General features: G+C 37.6%; 1 pseudogene; it reads left to right on the forward strand.

Annotated features, from left to right (window-relative positions):
* Positions 1–456: 456 nt before the first annotated feature.
* On the forward strand, positions 457–556 carry LOC138813098 (U6 spliceosomal RNA; annotated as a pseudogene).
* Positions 557–20781: the final 20225 nt, after the last annotated feature.

A 20781-nucleotide genomic window follows, 5' to 3' on the forward strand; every position in this document is an offset into this window, starting at 1 on the left:
GGCTTGATCTCTGGGCCTGGGCGCTGTCCCTCAGCTCTTCAGCTCAAGGCTAATGCTCTACCACTTGAGCCACAGTGCCACTTCTGGCATTTTTTCTTTTTGCTTATGTGGTGCTGAGGAATTGAACCAAGGGCCTCATGCATGCAAGGCAAGTGCTCTACCATTGAGCACCTTCCCAGCCCCACAGCCATCACCTTTGGACCTAGGTATAAAGACTTCAAAGTATGATCAAATTTAAAATGAAAAAGATGTAAAATAGTCATTGACCAAAAAAATTGCAAATGTGAGCAATCGACTGAACAATATAAGTATTTCCCACTATACAGAGAATTTAGGAGAAATAAGATCAATAGCATTTTTAGGAACAATAAGATTTCCTTGTTATAAAGAGGCAACCAAGGATATATTCCTGTATAAAGATTGCATCATTAACTACTTAAATTTACAGGATACTACATGCTTCAGCAGTACGAATATCAAAGTTACAACAATACAAATATTAACATGGCACTTGCACAAGCATGATATGAAAATTTGTAAAGTATTCCATATTTTTCATTCTTCAGATGCAAGAAATGAAAAATAGTTATTAAAAAGTTGATTGCAAAAATACAAGTGTGACAATACATGTAAATCATAGAATTAAAGTTAATTTGATATAGTGTATTAAATCTTCACCTTAGAAAGGCTTTTACATAGCATAACCTTTACAAAACATTTGAAATTAGATAACATCTTCATTTTATCCCAAAGAAATAAAATACTATAAGGAGCTAGGAAAAAAGGAATCTTAAACTGTTTCTTTATGGAATGTAATCTGAAAGGACACATTTATTAATGAACCCATATATTATAAAACAATGTAGAATTCAACGTATTATACCTAGGAGAGAATGTAATAGATTATGGACATTATACAATCAGAATACAGAATATTTTAAAATGTACTTTTCTCAGACAAGCACCAGACATATCTTTAATTTCTGTACTACTAATGTCAACAGGTAAGTTAAAATTATTTCTGATTTAAAATAATCACAAACTCATGGGGCAGGGAAGGTGGTTCAGTGGTAGAGCACTTGCCTTGCATACATGGGGCCCTGGGATCGATTCCTCAGCACCACATAAGGAAAAAAGAAAAAAAGCCTGATGTGGAGCTGTGGCTTAAGTGGTAGAGCGCTAGCCTTGAGCTGAAGAGCTGAGGGACAGCGCCAAGGCCCAGAGTTCAAGCCCCATGACCGGAAACCCCCCCCAAAATCACAAACTCTGGAGAAATCATTATAGACGTATACAAACAACTCGAATACATTTTGACATCAAAGTCAGGCAATTCACTTGGAAGAATACAATGGAATCCATGCATTTTTAAAGTAAGATATTGCTGTTATTTTGTATTGTAGAAATATTTTGTAAGGACACAATGGCTGGACTGGCGTTTTTGAAATTTAAGAAACCTAATCAAACCATTATGACTTAGGAGAACAATTTTTAAAGCTTTCCACAATTTCAAAGAGGTAGTGATACATACTTATCCTTTTGGCAATATCAAATGCAGTTTCTTCCAACTTGTTCTTCATACCTGGTTTGATATAATGCTTCAACAGAAGGAGATCCAGCGTATCTTTGCTATTTCTATTCCCAGCAGCAAGATTAAAGGTGGTCAAGAGGAATTTAGTTTGGGCATTGGTATCTGCATCATGATGAAGTAATAAAGAAGCCACTCTGGTATTATTCCATGTGTAAGCATTGAGCAGGGGTGTCCATCCATTCACAGTTATTGCATGAATATCTGCCGTGAGCCACCAACTCATGGATATTGTCTAAGTGTCCACTGTAGCCTTCCTGATGAAGAGGGGTATACTCATCGTCATCCCGAGTATCCACATAAGTAGCCTTTTTGGGAAGTAGTCTCCCCATTGTAGTTACCTTATAATTTTCGGCAGCTCAAAAATGAAATTTGCTGGGATCCTTCTCCATCTTTTCTTTTTCTTGCAAATGATACCATTCCTCACTTTTTCATCTTGTTCTTTGTCTTCATTAGAATTGCCTAACCAGAGACTTTGAGTACCAGTGGGCATGAGGTGTACATATATTTCCCAAATAGTTCCCGATGGATGGTTGGACTCATCAGAAAAATCCGGTGAATTTTCTGCATCTGTTTTTTCACCATGAATTATTTTCACATTTTCTAGTTTTACTATTCTAAATTATTCTAACTCGAGAGTAGGGAATTAATTGGAAGCAGAGGAAAGATTTTCCTCTATATTCAAAGGTACAGAGAGAAAATGAGGACCAATAGTGCCTTAGTGTGCAGTTGATTCTAGGAATGAGAAAATAAGAAATAATGTGTTTTATGTAAATAATTTGGGAAATGGCATAGCAGAAAGTTAAATGATGCAACCAAAAATAGAAAAGCAAAATAAATTAGGAAAGTAATGGATCAATCATATTATCTGTGAGAACCATGAAAGGGAGAGAGGAAGAGAGAGACAGATGTGCAATGACCTAGCAAGCCACAAATCCATGCCTCTGATAAATTTATACGGCAAACAATTTTATTTTTTAAAGGAGATGTAAATAGAATTTCTGTATTTACTTGAAATTAATAAATGCATTTTTAGTAGCCTAGATAAAGAGACATAGCTTTGACCAATTTACAAACAAGAATCTAAATCTTTGATAATTCTAATAACAGATATGACTGAAATCAGTTGAATCACACTTTTCCTGTACAGTGAAGGAATAGGTCCTTGTTAGGAAAGCAGTTAGAGAAGGCAGGCCGATTGTATCTGTGACAAAACTTTGTGGAAAATGGTATTGAGGATTACTTACTGGTGATCCACTTGCACTGGAAGTGTGATTCTGAACTATTGCTTGCTGATTCTAAACTATTGCTTTAATCATTATATTCTCCAAGAACAAAAAGTGAGATTAAATTGATAGCAAAGGACTACTAAAGGACTTCTAATTATGCACATTCAATCATCAAAATCACATGGAGACAATAGAAAGGCCTACTTTTTTAGATGAAAAGTTTCTTTAAAAAACAAGGAAGTTAAGGAGTCCTACAAAGGACTTCTACTTTATTACTTAATTATACATTTTTTCTAGTATTGGGTAACAATAAAGAATGGACCTATTAGAAAGATCTTTAAGCTCATATGTTCAATAGTGAGTTCCTTGATATTATAACATGGTATTATTTATGCTCTTAAGAAGAAATTTACTAGCTTAAATTTCTGACAGCACAATATCATCATGTCCATCTTGCTTCTATACTCTCAGTTTTAAATTACTAATTATGTGCATTAGATAACTATAGAGGAAAAAGTAGAAGCCACAATGTTGTCTCAAGTCTTTAATCCTAGCTAATCACAAAGATAAAATCTCAGGATTGTGGTTTGAAACCAGACCAAGCAAAAATAAAAAGTCCATTAGATTCTGATTGGAAAGTAACCATCAGTTGGGCTGGGAAGGGGGCTCAGTGGTAGAGTGCTTGCCTGGCATTCTTGATATCCCGGGTTAGATTCCTCAGCATCACATAAGCAGAAAAAGCCTTAAGTAGCTATGTGGCTCTAGCGGTACAGTGCTGGCCTTGAGCAGAATTGCTGAGGGACAGTGCCCAGGCCCAGAGTTCAGGCCCTATGACTGACAAAAAAAAAAAAAAAAGAGAAAGTAACCAACAAAAGCTAGAAATGAATCTGTGGTACAAGCAATAAAATGTTTTAGAATGTCTGGGAAGTGACATCTGTCATTTTTGTATGACCCTAAGTGATACTTACATGCAATCTTTTTTTAAAACAATATGCCACTCAGTAGTTGAACGAATTGACAAAATGTGGTATATATATATATATATATATATGTGTGTGTGTGTGTGTGTGTGTGTGTGTGTGTGTGTGTGTGTGTGTGTGTGTGTGTGTACATATATATATACATATATATATATGTATATACACTGTGGATTTCTATGTTTCCAATTTATAAGGAAATGGAAAGACTTGGTAAAATCCTACTAAATAATATAAACAAGACACAAAGAAAGAGATTCCATGGATTCGCTAATTTGTAATAATTAGGAAATATCTAGGATAGTCCTAGCAGATGAGCAGAATGGCTCAATAGCTATGTATAAGATGATGATGAGGGACTGGGAAGGTGGCTCAGTGGTAGAGCACTTGCCTTGCATGCCTGAGGCCCTGGGTTCGATTCCTCAGCACCACATAAGCAAAAAGAAAAAAGTCGGAAGTGGCGCTGTGGCTCATGGGAGAGTGCTAACCTTGAGCTGAAGAGCTGAGGGACAGCACCCAGGCCCAGAGTTCAAGCCCCACGACCTGACCCCCCAAAAACAATTTAAAAAAAAGCTGATTATGAGCAAAATGAACTCCTACATATGGAAACAGAGGTAGTTCTTTTAGGTGTACTATGTGATTTCTTTTTTCTGTCTTCCCCTATGGCTTGTCCCCTGCTGTAGTTGATTTCACATTTATCTTAATGTGGCAAGGGAAGAAGACTAAGAAAATGGCGACTCAAAGGACAAAGGGCAAACCAATGTAATAGCAATTCTCACAAGACAACATGGTGGAAATTTACATTACAACTTGTGAGGGTTACTGGGGTGAATGAAAACTGTGAGAAAAGTGTGGGAGGGGTAAAAAGTTCGACATGTTATGTATTCACTAACTTACAATTACTGCAACCCCTACTATATATCAACTTGACAATAAAACTTAATTTAAAAAATTAGCTACATAAAATATAATTTCAATGTATTGGTATAGTAAATACTAATCTATTACCCCTTTATTAGAGGGTTATTAACTTGAATGTTATCAAACTATACAATATTTTCACAATATACTCACCATTATTTAGAAAAAAACATTATTTTAGTATTGCCTCATACTAAAACAGAAAACAGTTCAATTCTATGGAAACTCCTAACTTTTAAAATTGAATAATTAAGAGAACAGAATATATGTGTTCTCCAAAATTCCTATGACTACTAACTACTCATTGTCAAATTCTGATCATGCCATACCAGAGATATTTTTAAAAGTATCTGTTTGAATATTAGTACTGCAATACATGCAATTTCCAATAGATGTTACATATTTAAAAGTCAACAGAAAAAATAGCCACATTCTGATAGAAGATAAGATTATGACCTATCTATAATAATTAATTCCTGAAGAGTAAACATTTGTTCATCAGAGTAAGCTATTATTTCTATGACAATCAATCCCATGTTTTTATTTCGTAAAGTCATCCTAGCCCAACAGTTTCCAACTTGTAAGGTGCACCTTAAAATTCCTTAAATTCACATCAAGACTAGCTTATCACTATTGTGAAAAAATACTACACTTCTGCTGTGATGCCCTCCCAATTGTTCAAAGAACAGTACAATAAACTTTGCTGCATCATTTTCCCCCAGTTGTATTCTTGAGATTGGAACACTTGCAAATATTATTTATTTTTATTTTATATTTATTTTATTTTATATTATTTTATTTATCTTAAATATTCAGGAGATTTGAATATCAGAATATTAAGATCTGAAGATTATGGTTCAAAGGCCACCCAGGCAGGAAGGTTCCTTATATTCTTATCTCCAATAAATTGCTAAGAAAAGCCAGACAAAAGTGACACTAAGGTTCAAGTGTTAGAACAGTAGCCTTGAGCACAAACAGGATCTGGGATAGTGTCCAGGACCAGAGGTCAAGCCCTAGGACAAACAAAACAATAAAAACAAACCTCAAATCTAACATTTTTCTCATTGTATATAGAGGTATGTAATTAAGGACATTTCTTCCTGTGTTATGTATATGTAGAAGAAAAAAGATGTCACACAAATAGTCTCTTATACGATGTTACATCAAAGTCTCAAAAATTGCTCTTTTTCTAACTTTATCAATTAATAGCATCCATTTGATGGCAACTCTGTCCAGATTATTCACATTATCATGTTATACATGATCTGTTGGAATTATCTATTAATTAATTTCTAATTATACCTCAATTGAAAGAATATTCTAGGAAAATAGAATGCCAGAATCATTTGTGAATTTGTAAATTAAATCTTCTACTTGAAAAGAATTTTGTAGTATCCTATAGAATATGAAATTACAAACAAAAATATTTTAAATCTAATTTCCAATTTAGCCAAGTCGACAAAGTCCTACATTAGATGAACTTTGCTATTTTTCCAGGCTTAAGTCTTTGTAATCCTTCAACATTTCTTTGTAATCCAACAGAATTACACTTACTTTTTCAAATTTTTGGTTGGGAATCATGAGCTATTTTGCATCTAGGAATGTTCTTTAATGAAGAGCGTGTCTAATACACAAGTGAGGATTATATATGAGTTGCAATTCAATAGGAAACTTCCCAAAACATAGTGACAAAATTAGCCCAAACTTCTCACTGTGTATTCCTTTCTTGTTGTTTGATTTTATTTTTTTATTGAGAAAAATTATACTACCTGGTCCAAGGAAGGTATCGTTATGTAATTCCACTTCCACAAACGAGAGATAACAGGGAAATTACGCTATATCTAGCTTTCTTTGTTTTTGTAGTCTCTCACGATTTTTTTTTTGCCAAAACTGGCCTGATATCAGTCTTCTAAATCTCTGCCTTTTAATTTGCAATGTATATTTCATCTCAAGCTTGGACCCAGACTAGTTTTCAATGTAAACATTTAATATTGACTTCTGTTTTCTAGATATTATTAAATCCTATTGAGGTTAATATGGATCGTTATGATGTTGTAAGAACACAGATAAACACCTTGAATACTTTTTCCAATTCATTTAAATATTTCTAGTATACATCATAAATAAGACATTGATATTTCACAAGTATCTTATGCAGACTTCAGTTACTTTAATTTTTGTGCACATATTAAGTCCAATATAATTTTATCAACTCTATGTGAATATACAATATTTACAGATACTTTTCTTTACCAAAATAAGTCTGTGTCATGCTTCCCTTTTATAATTAAACCCTCTACTTCTGTTTGTCCCATACCAAACCTGTTTCATCCTGGCAACTAACACATTTTTTTCTCCTACTTCTACATCACGCAATAAATAAGCTTTTTAAGATTGCCCTCAAATCTATGGTAGATTATTCTCAGTTATTGTATGCCTTAATATTGTATGGTATTCAGTCTAATTGCCTCTTGGTTCTGTTATTGGAGCATGTAGCACAATTAATTTCCCATTAATCTGAAGAAAGCCCAAATTGATTTCTATTTCTTTGACTAGAGGAAATACTGCTGCTATAATCCTCTGTGTTTTTGGCCTTTGGATGAATGTTATATGTTATTTCTAGGAGACAAAGCCTGAAGAGCTTAATTCCTGTGCTATACTGTGGGTGGTTGCATATTTCATTCTGGGAACCCGTCAAAATGTTTTCAGAAGTGGCTTTCCCATTTGACATTCCTGCCAGCATCCTGTTTCTCTGTTTCTTGATAGCATTTAGTATGGTAAAAATGGTATTATGTGAAGTAATTCTCATTCATGTTTTATGATGTCATTTTTGTTTTAATGTTCATTTATTTGATGACTAATGATGCTTTTTTGTGCTTATTTTTCACAAGATGTATTTTGCTTGTTTCTAATTGATGTTCTTTTTAATATTGGGTTTTGAGAGGCTAGATTTGAGGCATTCTTCAGGTATAAGATTTGCAAATACTTTATCCTTGACTATGGGTACCCTTCATCATCATCATCATCATCATCATCATCATCATCATCATCATCATCATCATCATCATTATCATATAACTATTACTACTATTACTTTTGTACATCTATGTATGGTTGTGAGACTTGAACTCAGGGTCACTGAGATTTGTTGCAATTTGTTAACAATTTACCATTTCATTCATGCCTCAATTCTGGCTTTTTTGCTGATTAATCATAGATAAGATTCTCAGGGACTTTATTTTGTGGGCTGCCTTCAAACAGCAATACTCAATTCAAAGCCTCCCAAGTAGCTAGGATGAGATATATGAGCCACCTGCTCCTCTATTCACTACATGTATGTGACCTTTCACAGACTAAACTGTTTTACACTTTTATTGAGTTCAACTATATTGTTTTCCTTTCCTATAATTTTAAATCCAAGTTTAAGAATGCTTCATCTCCAAAATTGTCAAAACATCTTCCTTTGCTTTACATTTACATCACTCTTTTTGTTTTATATGCCATGTTTTAATCCTGCTTGAAGTTAACATTTGAATAAATTGTTATGTTTAAGTCAATATTCACTTTTTAATTCTCCCAAATACTGTCTAACCTATCACTACTTATTAAAGAGAATGTCATTCCAGAAATGTTTGGTTTTATGTCTTATTAAATTTTCCTTGATAATATTTATGAGAATTTAATCTGGTGCCCTACAGACCCATTGAGCTGTATAATCTTTCCTCTACAAATATAACAATTTCACACTAACAGCTTTAATATTGGACAGAGAATATATTCCAGATTATTTTTCTTTGTCAGTGACTCAAGGAGTGCTAGTTAGGTGTTTTCCGAAATTGTCATAAACATAAATAAAACTGTGAACCTGAGCACTGTTCGCCCATGCTTGTAATCCTAGCTGCATAGGAGGCTGAGATCTGAGGATTGTAGTTCAAAGCCAGCTGGAATGGGAATGTCCACAGGATTCTATGGTCCAATTAACCACCAGAAAACCAGAAGTCGCACAGTTGCTCAATGAGTAGAGCATTCACTTTGAACTGAAGAGCCGAGGGACAAAGCCCAGGACCAGATTTCAAGCACCATGAATGACCAAAAAGAAAGGAGGCAGGGGACAATTTATATCTTTGCTCCATTGTATCCTCCAATCCACAAAAGTTATGTCTCCATTTATTTAGATTTTTGCTTTTATACTCAGCATTTTATAATTTTCAATGTTGGTGGGTGAACAGCACTCTCATACATGTTGACGATAAGTGAAGATAGCACAAAGAAATTCACAGAAAACTGTTGAAAAATAAAGGGCAATGGGAATGGAGAAAGCCAGAAATGGGTTAATCAGGACCTTCATCAATATGTGAGAGTGTAAAATATTTCAATAAGATTTCTTCATACAATTAATATACACCAATGAATAAATATCATCCAAAAGCTTTGGTATTCAAGTATGACATAAAGGATAAATACACATTCTCTGGTGCAATGAAAGAAAGATGAGAAAATACATACTTCTAGTGAATGTGTACATAAACTAAGAAATTCTGTCAACATTCTGAGGGCTCATGGCTCATTATACTAGAAGGCTGCTGGTATCTAAGATAATACTAAAAAGTTAGACTTGAGTCTATTTGTAAGACTGCTTAATACTATTGCTTTTTGAGTCAGTATTCTTTTTATTGTTGTTGTTTTTGGTGGTGGTGGTGGTCGTTGGCCTTGAACTCTGGGCCTGGGTGCTGTCCCTCAGCTATTCAGCTCAAGTCTAGAGCTCTACCACTTGAGCCATAGGGTCACTTCTAATTTTCTGGTGGTTTATTGGAAATAAGAGTCTCATGGACTTTTCCTTCACAGGCTGGCTTCAAACCACCTTCAGATCTCAGCCTCCTGAGTAGCTAGGATTAGAGGGATGAGCCACCAGCACCTGGCTCCTCTGTACAACATCTTGACCATAAAATAAAATAAAGTAAAATCAATAAAGGAATGTTTGGCCAATAAAGTGAAATGATAACTTACAGAAAAATGAAAATAATAATATTCATATATGTATATATACATGTATGTACATATCTGTATATTCTTATATATGCACACATATATAATTATTAGTATATATACACATAAAAGTATGAATACATGCATTTGTACACATAGTGTGTATACATGTGCATTTATTTAAATAGACTTGAATCAGAAATATATAAAGAGCATATTAATGATAATGAAAATCTTTAAACATCCTGAATACATTATCAAAAAATCCAAATACATATCTCTATAGTAATATAACAACAACCAAGGAAGGAACATATGGAAATATCATAATATACCTAGACATTGCTTACATGTAGTGATTAGTGGAAATAGAAACAATCAGATAGCCCTGCACAACCATTATGTAGAAATTGGAATCCTTATACATTGGTGCTTGGCACTTAAAATGATATGGTCAGTTTGTTAAAAATACTGGCAGGGCTAGGAAAGTGGCTCAGTGGTAGAGTGCTTGCCTTGCACGCATGAGGCCCTGGGTTTGATTCCTCCTCACCACATAAGCAAAAAAATAAAAAAAGCCAGAAGTGTCGCTGTGGTAGCCTTGAGCTGAAGAGCAGAGGGCCAGCGCCCAGGCCCAGAGTTCAGGCCCCACTACCTGACTCCCCACACACACATACAAAAATACTGGAAATCTTTAAGATATTACATATAGAGTTGCCTCTATGATCCAGCATTTTGAACCATAAATTTACATACAAAACATATTTCAATATATGTCCAAAGAGACACATGTACAAGAATATACATAGCAAAACCTTTTGCAATAACATATAATAAAATATTGAAATGTTCATTGAGTATATTATTCAATTACACACATGGATTCAAAACAATATGCTCTATCCATGAGAAAAATTTACATGGATTTACTTTGGAAAGAGTGACATTACATGGGAGAATAGATAAAGTAGACTATATTTTCTAATTATAAGAGATTTTAAAATGGGCACATCTGTGTAGGTAGAATATGAAATAATAGCTGCTCAAGGGGAAGTAGGTTGAAATGATGACAGAGAGTGACTACTAATAAATATTGGAGTATTTTGAGAGGGTAGTAATAAAATGTTCTAGAACTGAAAGTGATGTTCTTACTCTAACTCTTTACATTCTGAGAATCATTATACATTACTGACGAAATACAGATCGCATTTGCATTAACTTGGGAACATTTTCAGACTAGTAATGGGTGAATCTGAGTGATAATTTAGAATTTAAAATCAGAATTCTGTAACGCATAACTTAATATGTTGATGAAAAAGACTATCAAGAAAATATGGTCTATGTTATAACCAGAGTGACTATACATGACATTGCAAGTTAGTGAATATTCTACAAAATTAGGTAAATTAAGGGATGAGATAGGATTGTGAAGGATGAGGAGTAATGATCATAAAGATGTATTGTATTGTCCATGGAATGTGGCTTAGTGGTAGACTGCTTGCCTTGCATGTGTGAAGCCTTGGGTTTGATTCCTCAATACTTCATTAAAAAAAGCTGGAATTGGCACTATGACACAAGTCATAGAGTGCTAGTGTGAGGAAAAGAAGATCAAGGATATTGCCAAGGCCAAACTCCAGGACTAGCCAAAAAAAAAAAAAAAATACAAGATCATGTCATCTGCAAAGAGGGAGAGTTTTATTTCTTCTTTCCCTATTTGGATCGCCTTTATGTCTGCATCTTGTCTTATTGCTGTAGCTAGGCATTCTAATACAAGATTGAAGAGAAGTGGAGAGAGTGGGCATCCTTGTCTTGTTCCTGATCTAAGAGGAAATGGCTTTAGTTTTTCACCATTGAGTATAATGCTGGCTGTAGGTTTGTCATATACAGCCTTTCTTGTATTGAGGAATGTTCCATGGATTCCTAATTTTTCCAAAACCTTCATCATAAAGGGGTGTTGGATCTTGTCGAATGCTTTTTCTGCGTCTATTGAGATAACCATGTGGTTCTTGTTCTTGCTCCTGTTAATGTGATGAAAAATATTAATTCATTTGCGTATATTGAACCAGTTTGCATCCCTGAAATGAATCCTGTTTGATCATGGTGTATGATTTTTTGGATGAATTGTTGAAGTCGATTGGCCAAAATTTTGTTGAGAAGTTTTGCATCAATGTTCATGAAAGAAATGGGTCTATAGTTCTCTTTCTTTGATGAGTCCCTGCCTGGTTTTGGGATGAGGGTTATGATGGCTTCATAGAATGTGTTCGGTAGTGAGCTTTCTCTTTCAATTTCATTGAAGAGTTGGAGGAGTATTGGTGTGAGCTCTGCTTTGAAGGCCTTGTAAAATTCTGCTGTAAAACCATCTGGTCCTGGACTTTTCTTAGCAGGGAGGTCTCTTATTGCTGTTTCTATTTCAATGCTTGATATGGGCCTGTTAAGATAGTTTAACTCATCTTGGTTTAGTTTTGGCATGTCAATATTTGCTAGGAAGAGGTCCATTTCTGTCAAGTTGTCGAACTTATTAGCATAAAGTTTTGAGAAGTATTCCCTTATAAGGTTCTGAATCTTGGTTGTTTCCGTGGTGATGTTTCCATTCTCATCTCTGAGTTTATTAATTTGGGTGTGTTCTCTTCTTTTTCTGATAAGATTTGCTAAGGGTCTGTCAATTTTGTTAAGCTTTTCGAAGAACCAACTCTATGTTTTGTTGATTCTTTCTATAGTTTTTTTGGTTCCTAATTCATTTAATTCTGATTTAATTTTGATTATTTCTTTCCGTCTATTGGATTGGGGTTTATCTTGCTGCTCTTTTTCAAGGAGGTTTAGATGTGTCATTAAATTGCTAGTTTCAGATCTCTCCAATTTGTTGATGTAGGATCTCAGAGCTATAAACTTGCCTCTGAGTACTGCCTTTGCTGTGTCCCAGAGGAGCTGGTAATTTGTGTGTTCATTTTTGTTGAATAGCATGAACAATTCTGTATGCCAACAAAGAGAAAAGTGTGGCTGAAATTAGGAAAGCAACTCCATTTGTAATAGCCCCACAAAAAATAAAATACCTAGGAATTAACTTAACTAAAGAAGTGAAGGACGTAAATGATGAAAACTTTAAAATCTTGAAAAAGGAAATAAACACAGAACATAAAAAATGGTAAAGCCTCCCATGATCCTGGATTGGAAAGATTAACATCGTGAAAATGGCAATACTTCCCAAGGCTATCTACAAATTCAACGCAATACCTATCAAAATTCCACCCTAATTCTTCAAGGAAATAGAAGAGGCAATCCAAAAATTCATATGGAACAATAAAAGACCCCGAATAGCAAAAAAACTTCTCAACGGAACGAACACTGCTGGAGGAATATCAATACCAAATTTCAAACTCTACTATAAAGCCATAGTAATCAAAACAGCTTGGTATTGGCATAAAAACAGACCTCAGGACCAATGGAATAGAATTGAAAACCCAGAAATGAACCTACAGACCTATAGCCATCTAATCTTCGATAAGGAAGCTAAAGCAATAGAATGCAAGAAAGACAGCCTCTTCAGTAAATGGTGCTGGCAAAATTGGTTAACTACATGTAGAAAACTAAAGCTAGATCCTTATATATCACCCTGCACCAGAATCAACTGCAAATGGTTCAAAGACCTTGAACTCAAAGCAGACACTCTGAAAACATTACAGGATGGAATAGGAGAAACCCTAGGTCTCCTTGGCTCAGGCCGAAATTTTCTGAATAGAGACCCGGAAACACAACAAATCAAAGAAAGGTTGGACAAATGGGATTGCATAAGGTTGCAGAGCTTCTGCAGGGCAAATGACATAGCTAGCAAGATCAATAGAAAGCCCACCGATTGGGAGAAGATCTTTACTAGCCATACAACGGACAAGGGTCTCATATCTAAAATATACTTGGAACTCAAAAAATTAAACCACCCAACAACAAATCCTCAAAGAAACAACTGCCCAATAAATAAGTGGGCGAAAGACTTAAAGAGAAGCTTCTCTGAAGAAGAAAGAAGGATGGCCAATAGACACATGAAGAAATGTTCAACATCCCTAGCCATAAAAGAAATGCAAATCAAAACAACATTGAGATATCACCTCACTCCAGTTAGAACAGCAAAAATCAAGAACTCTAACAACAACAGATGCTGGAGGGGATGTGGACAGAATTGTTGGTGGGAATGTAAACTTGTTCAACCACTTTGGAAAGCAGTATGGAGGTTCCTCAAAAGACTTCACATAGATCTCCCCTATGATCCAGCAATCCCACTTTTGGGCATTTACCCAAATGTATACAAACAAGACCACACTAAAGCTACCAGCACAACTATGTTTATTGCAGCATTATTTACCATAGCAAAGATATGGAACCAACCCAGAAGCCCCTCAGTAGATGAATGGATCAAGAAAATGTGGTATATATACACAATGGAATTCTACACCTCCATCAGAAAGAATGACATTTCCCCATTTGTTAGGAAATGGAAAGGCTTGGAAAAAATTATATTAAGTGAAGTAAGCCAGGCCCAAAGAAGCATAGGTCCCATGGTTTCCCTTATTTGCATTATCTAGTATAGGTATGAGTCAAACGGAAAAGGTCAGATAATGTGATGTTAGGAAAACGAACCCTTAAATATGTATTTTAATGTTTTCGTTTCTTTCATGCATGTGTTTCTAAAGCATTTATAAGATTATTTCTTTGTTGCTTTGTATGTCCCTCCCCGACAGTGTAACCCCCGTTTCACTTTATTTGATGTCAGTATAACATGTGGAGGAGATGGGGACATACAAGTCGTTTAAGGATTCAGGTGGACCTGTTGCAACAAGGAGAATTACAAAATGTCATGTCGAAGCAAGCTTTACAATGTCGGTGTGGGGGGGGAGGGGGGTATGATTGGGTGGGCGGGAGGGTGGAGGCTGGGAAGGGAGGTGTAGGGTAAACAAAGGAGGAGGCTGCAATGCTTGGTAAGAAATGTATGCATTATCCTGCCAATGTAATTGTAACCCCTCTGTACAGTATGCTCTCAAATAAAATAAAATAAAATTTAAAAAAAAAGGTGCATTGTATTAAGCTGGGAAATAGCTGTTTACGCCTGTAATCCAAATACTCAGGAGTCTGAGGATTGAAGTTTGAAGACAGCCCAGGCAAAAATATCTGTGAGATTCTTATCTCCAATTAAATCTCAGAAAAATCTGAAAGTTCTGCTGTGCCTCAAGTGATAGAGTTCTAGCATTCATCCAAAGGCATCCCTGGGTAAGGGATAGGGCCCAGCCCCAGAGCTCAAACTTCAGGAAAGAAAAAAGAAAAAAAGAACTTACTAAACACTATTCAGAAACTGCTTTGTCAAACAGTAACTCCCACACAACTACTTAAAGTTAATTAAAAATATGATAAAATTCCAGTCATTTTGGGAGCCAGACATAGATACTATACATGGGACAAAGTAAATTTTATATCATGCGCTTTGAGTTGAAATTTGTTCTATAGTCTTCTTACATCATTTATTAATATTGCCAATTATAGGTCAATTTCCTTGAGGAACAGATTGTTTTCTATCATCTTTTCATAGGAAACCATAGAGGTGATTTTTTACCTCTTATTGAAGTATATCTGATATTTTAAAGTAGATTTGTTCTAATATAATGTTAATTTAATACATCATTGTATTAGGGCGATGTTAGCCAGATTTTTTTCCTGTAAATCTTATCCCTCATAATAAATGAGAGCATGCTGTGAGAGTCTCCTTTTAATATGACAAAATACTTTATAAAATTAACTTAAAAGGGGAAAAGATTATTCTTGCCTTCTGATTTTATACATTTCAGTTTATGTTTCTTATCCTCATTGCTTTGGGTTGGTGGTGGCACAGTACACCATGTCAGGAACATGTGATGGAGTATGTGTATTCATGGAAGCCAGGAAGTAAAGAAGAGAAGGAATAGGAGTGGGAGAGGGAGACGGAAAAGGAGAAGGAGAAGGAGACAGAGACGAAAAAGAAGGAAGAGGAGGAAAAGACTTTGATCTTAACACCCTCTTTGATCATAAGTCCTCAGTGACCAAATCTCTTACAACTATGCCCACTTGAAAGGGTTCACCTCTTTATGGCAACATAGTTAAATATTTATTTGATTAATCAGAGAAACTATTTGGCAAGGAGGTGGTTTGGTTATAACATTGCTGGAGAGATATTTTGAGTGCAAATACATTTTGTTTAAAAGAAATGGAAGCTTCAAGAGGTGATCTTCAAAAATGACTATTTCATCTAACTCTTAATGATGAATTTTTCATAATTTTATGACCCTTCCATTCAAGTTTTTGTCATCTATGATGAGATTCTTTCTTTCTAGATGAGGGAAAAATGAATACGATCATTTATTTCTTAATTATTCTATATTGTAGGTATAATATGAATCTCCTACCATTCAAAAGTAAGGTATATTCAAGTCTATTGGAATAATTGCATAAGTCATGGAATATCTTGCTTTATCTCATATGGAGATTGATTCAATTTCTAAAAAAACCTTGACATAAAATCCATGAAATTCAGTGTTTATCTGAAATGTCTTGGTAATCAAACCTCAGAAATACATGACCAGTTACTAAGATTATTTTGGGGGCGGGGTCCGTTTTTGCGGCCTGAACTCTGGGCCTGGGCACTGTCCCTCAGCTCTTCATCTCAAGGCTAGTGCTCTACCACTTGAGCCACAGCACCACTTCTGGTTTTTTTCTTTTTGCTTATGTGGTGCTGAGGAATCGAACCCAGGGCCTCATGCATGCAAAGCAAGCAGTCTACCACTGAGTCACCTTCCCAGCCCACTAAGAGTTTTATCTATTCAAAAAATGTATGAATCTAAATTTTAATGTCAAAAAAGTTTAGGTTTAAAATAAGAAAAAATCAGGTTATCGCAGGAGATAATATTTAATTTATTGAAAAATTGCTTCATTCACCCTTACAGAGCCTACTGCTTTTTCCTGAATAAAACCCTAGTAATATTCCTGTCTTCCACCACAAAGCCTAAATAACTGTCCTATTTGAACATCTAATTTCAAGGCCACTGACAGAGCAGATATGGTGACATCCTCTTTAAAATTAGGTATTCAAAAGAGACAAATTTATTTCGGCTTTGAAAGAACTGAAAAGGAAGTAAAATGCATATGATTTTTGTTAGCCCCATCATTCTTGTAAACATAAAATGCATATATCCATGTATGTATGTATATACATGTATGTAAATATATGTACAAGTGGTTCATCTCTTTTCTGTGTAGCAAATGGTAAAAATGTATTTGCACAATCACTAATCAAAGTCATGAATATACAAAATGAGCAAAGACATCATATTCAGGAATCTATGGATAGCCAATAACTCTGAAAATCTTTTACATCAGTTTGCATGTTGTAGGGAGCCGAGGCGAGACTCTGCCCACTCCCTTGCAGTTTTGAGGATTACCACTCCAGACGGTGCTTGGCGGGACGCCTGGGCTGTGCGCGTGCGCGAGCAAGGTAGTGTCCCCAGCCAATCCCATGACACCTGGTGAAGGTAAAAGGCAGGCGACCAACAATAGAAAAGACCCGTGTTCGAATTCCCTATATAAGCGGCTGTATTTCGGGTGCACGCTCTCTCGCGCCCAAGCTCTCCTACAACTAAAAGGCTCTCCAATAAAGCGTGATCTGAGAAGACTCCTGGAGTGGTGGTCGTTTTTCCTCGCTGGTCGAGTAGGCGGTCACTACAACTGGTGCTGAAACCCGGGAACGAACCTGGGACGGGACCCGCGCGAGAGGCCGAATTGGAGCCAGAACTCAACACGTGGAGAGGAGACGTTGGTAAATATCCCCCGGTATGCTGTTCACTGTAGATTTAGATATTTATTGGTTGCTTGCATTGCTTCTTCCCTTGTGGCTTGTCTTTTTGATGGTGCGCACTTGCCTCGAGGAGGGAGGGTTTGATTTAATCCAGGAAGGACGCAAAGTACTAACGCAGCATCAGGATAGTCTATCAGAGTCAGTATACAGTAATGGGGAGGAAAAGAGGCCTAAAAGAAAAAGGGAAAAAAGACAGAAGGATCCTAAAGAATTGAAGCGAGAGGGGCTGCAGCCCTCACAAAAGGAGAAGGGTTTTAGGGAGGGGGTCTCAAGGAGACCTCCGTGCCCTTCTTTAAAAGCAAACCGGTTCTCAGCCCTACATGTGGAAGGGCGGGACCAAGAATATAGTAATCTTGTGAGTGACTCAGAGGAAGAAATGTTAGAGGAGGAGGGAGAGCAGCTCGATCCAGCTGATAGTGAAGAGTTAGAAGAGGCTGCGGCGGAGCACGTGGCAGACAAATATGGAGGGTGGCGCCCCCTAGGGGTGGGAGTACCGCAACAGCCAGGGAGAGGAAACGGAGCTGGCCCTCACCCGTCGGCCCCCCCCGCCGTGCCCGCTGGCACGGAAGAGTCACTTTATTAAAGAAAATACCTGGTCGCAGCTGGCAGCTGCTTTCCCAGTTTTTGAAAATCCGATTACTGCTGAAAGAAATTTTGAGCCGGTTTCCTACTCCCAGCTTAAGGATTTAGTTGAGGCAGTCCGGACTTATGGAGTGACGGCTAATTATACCACTGCCTTGCTCCGAAGACTGACCTTCAATGCCATGACGCCCACGGACTGGTTTGAGGTAGCCCGTACCTGCCTTAATCATGGGCAGTACCTCAATCTCCGGTCTATTGTTCAAGACAAGGCTCAAGCCCAATACAGACAAAATGTCCGTGACGGGCACCCGGACTGGACCGTAGACATGCTTCTCGGGCAGGGAATCTACTCGGTAGACCAGACAGGATATCCCTTTGAAGTATACCGCCAGGTAAACGAGGTTTTTTACATGTCCTGGCGAGCCCTCCCAAACAAGGGAGAGGTGGCTGGCAATCTAACAAAAATCATGCAGGCCCCTAATGAGCCATTTTCTGATTTTGTTGCCCGTATGCTAGAGACAGCCGAGCGGGTGTTAGGAAATCTGGAAACAGCCATGCCATTTGTACAACAAATCATTTTTGAACAAAGCACCAAGGAATGTCAGAGGGCAATTACCCCAGTAAGAACCCAAAGCCTAGAAGCTTGGTTAAAAGCCTGCAGAGAAGTAGGTGGCCCCCTGACCAATGCGGGGCTGGCAGCTGCTGTCTTGTCGGCTGCCAGGGCCGCAAAAGATAGTAAAGGAAAAGGGTGTTTCCGGTGTGGTCAGTTGGGACATTTTAGACAGCAATGCCCACAAAATGGTGGTCCTGCACAAAACATACCCAGGCCGCCAAGGACTCCAGGAGTGTGTCCTCGTTGTAAAAAGGGAAAGCATTGGGTCAACGAATGCAGGTCAGTTAGAGACATCAATGGACATTTTATCCCCCAAATTACTCCAAACACTAATTCGGAACAGGAGCCAAAAAACGGAGAGAAGGGCCCTCGTCCCCAGGGCCCGAAAGTTTATGGGGCATTTCAGACTCTGGCTCCCGGACAGCACCTGCTACAACCCCCCAGCCAAGAAGAGCAACCTCAGGCTCCGCAGGGTTGGACCTCTGTGCCACCTCCGGACAGGTATTAACACAGCAGATGGGAGTCCAGATTGTGGAGACAGACATGACAGGACCCCTAGATGAAGGCACTGTAGGAATAGTTTTAGGACGCTCCTCCTCCACAATGAGAGGATTAATAATTTTCCCGAGAGTAATTGACCCTGACTATACGGGGACTATCAAGGTCCTCTGCCATGTCCCCCATGGAGTGGTGTCCATTTCTCCCGGGGATAGAATTGCACAGCTCCTGCTTTTGCCTTCTCTTCATGGCAACTTCCCTGCTAAGGAGATAGAGAGAGGAGATAAAGGGCTAGGCTCCACTGGAGTCGACCTTACATGCCTGTCCATAACTTTAGACCAAAGACCCATGTTAACTCTCCAAGTAGAAGGGAAAAGATTTGAGGGACTGGTGGATACAGGGGCAGATCGAAGCATCATCCAAAGAGGGGAGTGGCCAAAGCAATGGCCAACTCAGAAATCCTCCCAGACCTTGCAAGGGCTGGGCTATGCTGATGCCCCACAGTTAAGTGCAAAAGAATTGACTTGGAGAACAGACGAAGGCCAGGTTGGAAAAATGCAGCCATTTGTGGTAGACGTCCCTGTCAATCTTTGGGGAAGAGATGTGCAGCAACAGCTAAAGTTAACTTTAACTAATGATTATTCTGAGGCCAGTCAGAATATGATGAAACAGCAAGGATTTGTGCCAGCCTTGGGGCTTGGTCGGCGTCTCCAAGGACTCAAGGAGCCGATAGAGCCACTTCCTAAACAGGACAGGAAGGGTTTGGGTTTTTCTTAGGGGCCTCTGAAAACAAAGCTTCCACTGAAGGTGTGGTACCCATACCTTGGTTAACGCAAAAGGCGGTGTGGGTTCCTCAGTGGCCCCTCTCTCGAGAAAAATTGGAAGCGGCTCAAACTCTTGTCCAGGAACAGCTGCAGCTGGGGCATGTTGAGCCTTCAGTGTCATCTTGGAATACCCCAATTTTTGTTATCAAAAAGGCCTCCGGAAAATGGAGATTATTACATGACCTTAGAGCAGTAAATGCCCAGATGCAAATTATGGGACCCATCCAAAGGGGACTTCCACTGCTGTCTGCGTTACCTAGGGAGTGGCCTATTCTGGCCTTAGACATTAAGGATTGCTTTTTTTCCATACCTCTTTATGAAAAGGATAGGGAGCGCTTTGCCTTTACTTTGCCCTCGGTTAATCATGAAACCCCGGATGCTCGCTATCAGTGGAAAGTTCTCCCCCAAGGGATGGCTAATAGCCCAACAATTTGTCAATTGTTCGTGGGGGCTGCATTAACCCCTGTTAGGGAAAAATTTCCAAAAGTACGGATTGTCCATTATATGGATGATATCTTGTTGGCTGCTCCCTCGGTAGAGACTCTTCATAAAGTGTTTGGGCAGGTAACGGAGACCTTAGCTAATAAAGGATTAATTATTGCCCCTGAGAAGGTTCAGCAGACTAGTGTTGTTCAATTTCTGGGAACCATTGTTTCCCCTACTGAGATTAAACCACAAAAACTTTCCATTCGAACTGGTCAT

The sequence above is a fragment of the Dipodomys merriami genome, unplaced genomic scaffold (genome assembly GCF_024711535.1).
Source record: "Dipodomys merriami isolate MVZ:Mamm:240054 unplaced genomic scaffold, mDipMer1.0.p SCAF_584, whole genome shotgun sequence".
NCBI lineage: Eukaryota > Metazoa > Chordata > Mammalia > Rodentia > Heteromyidae > Dipodomys > Dipodomys merriami.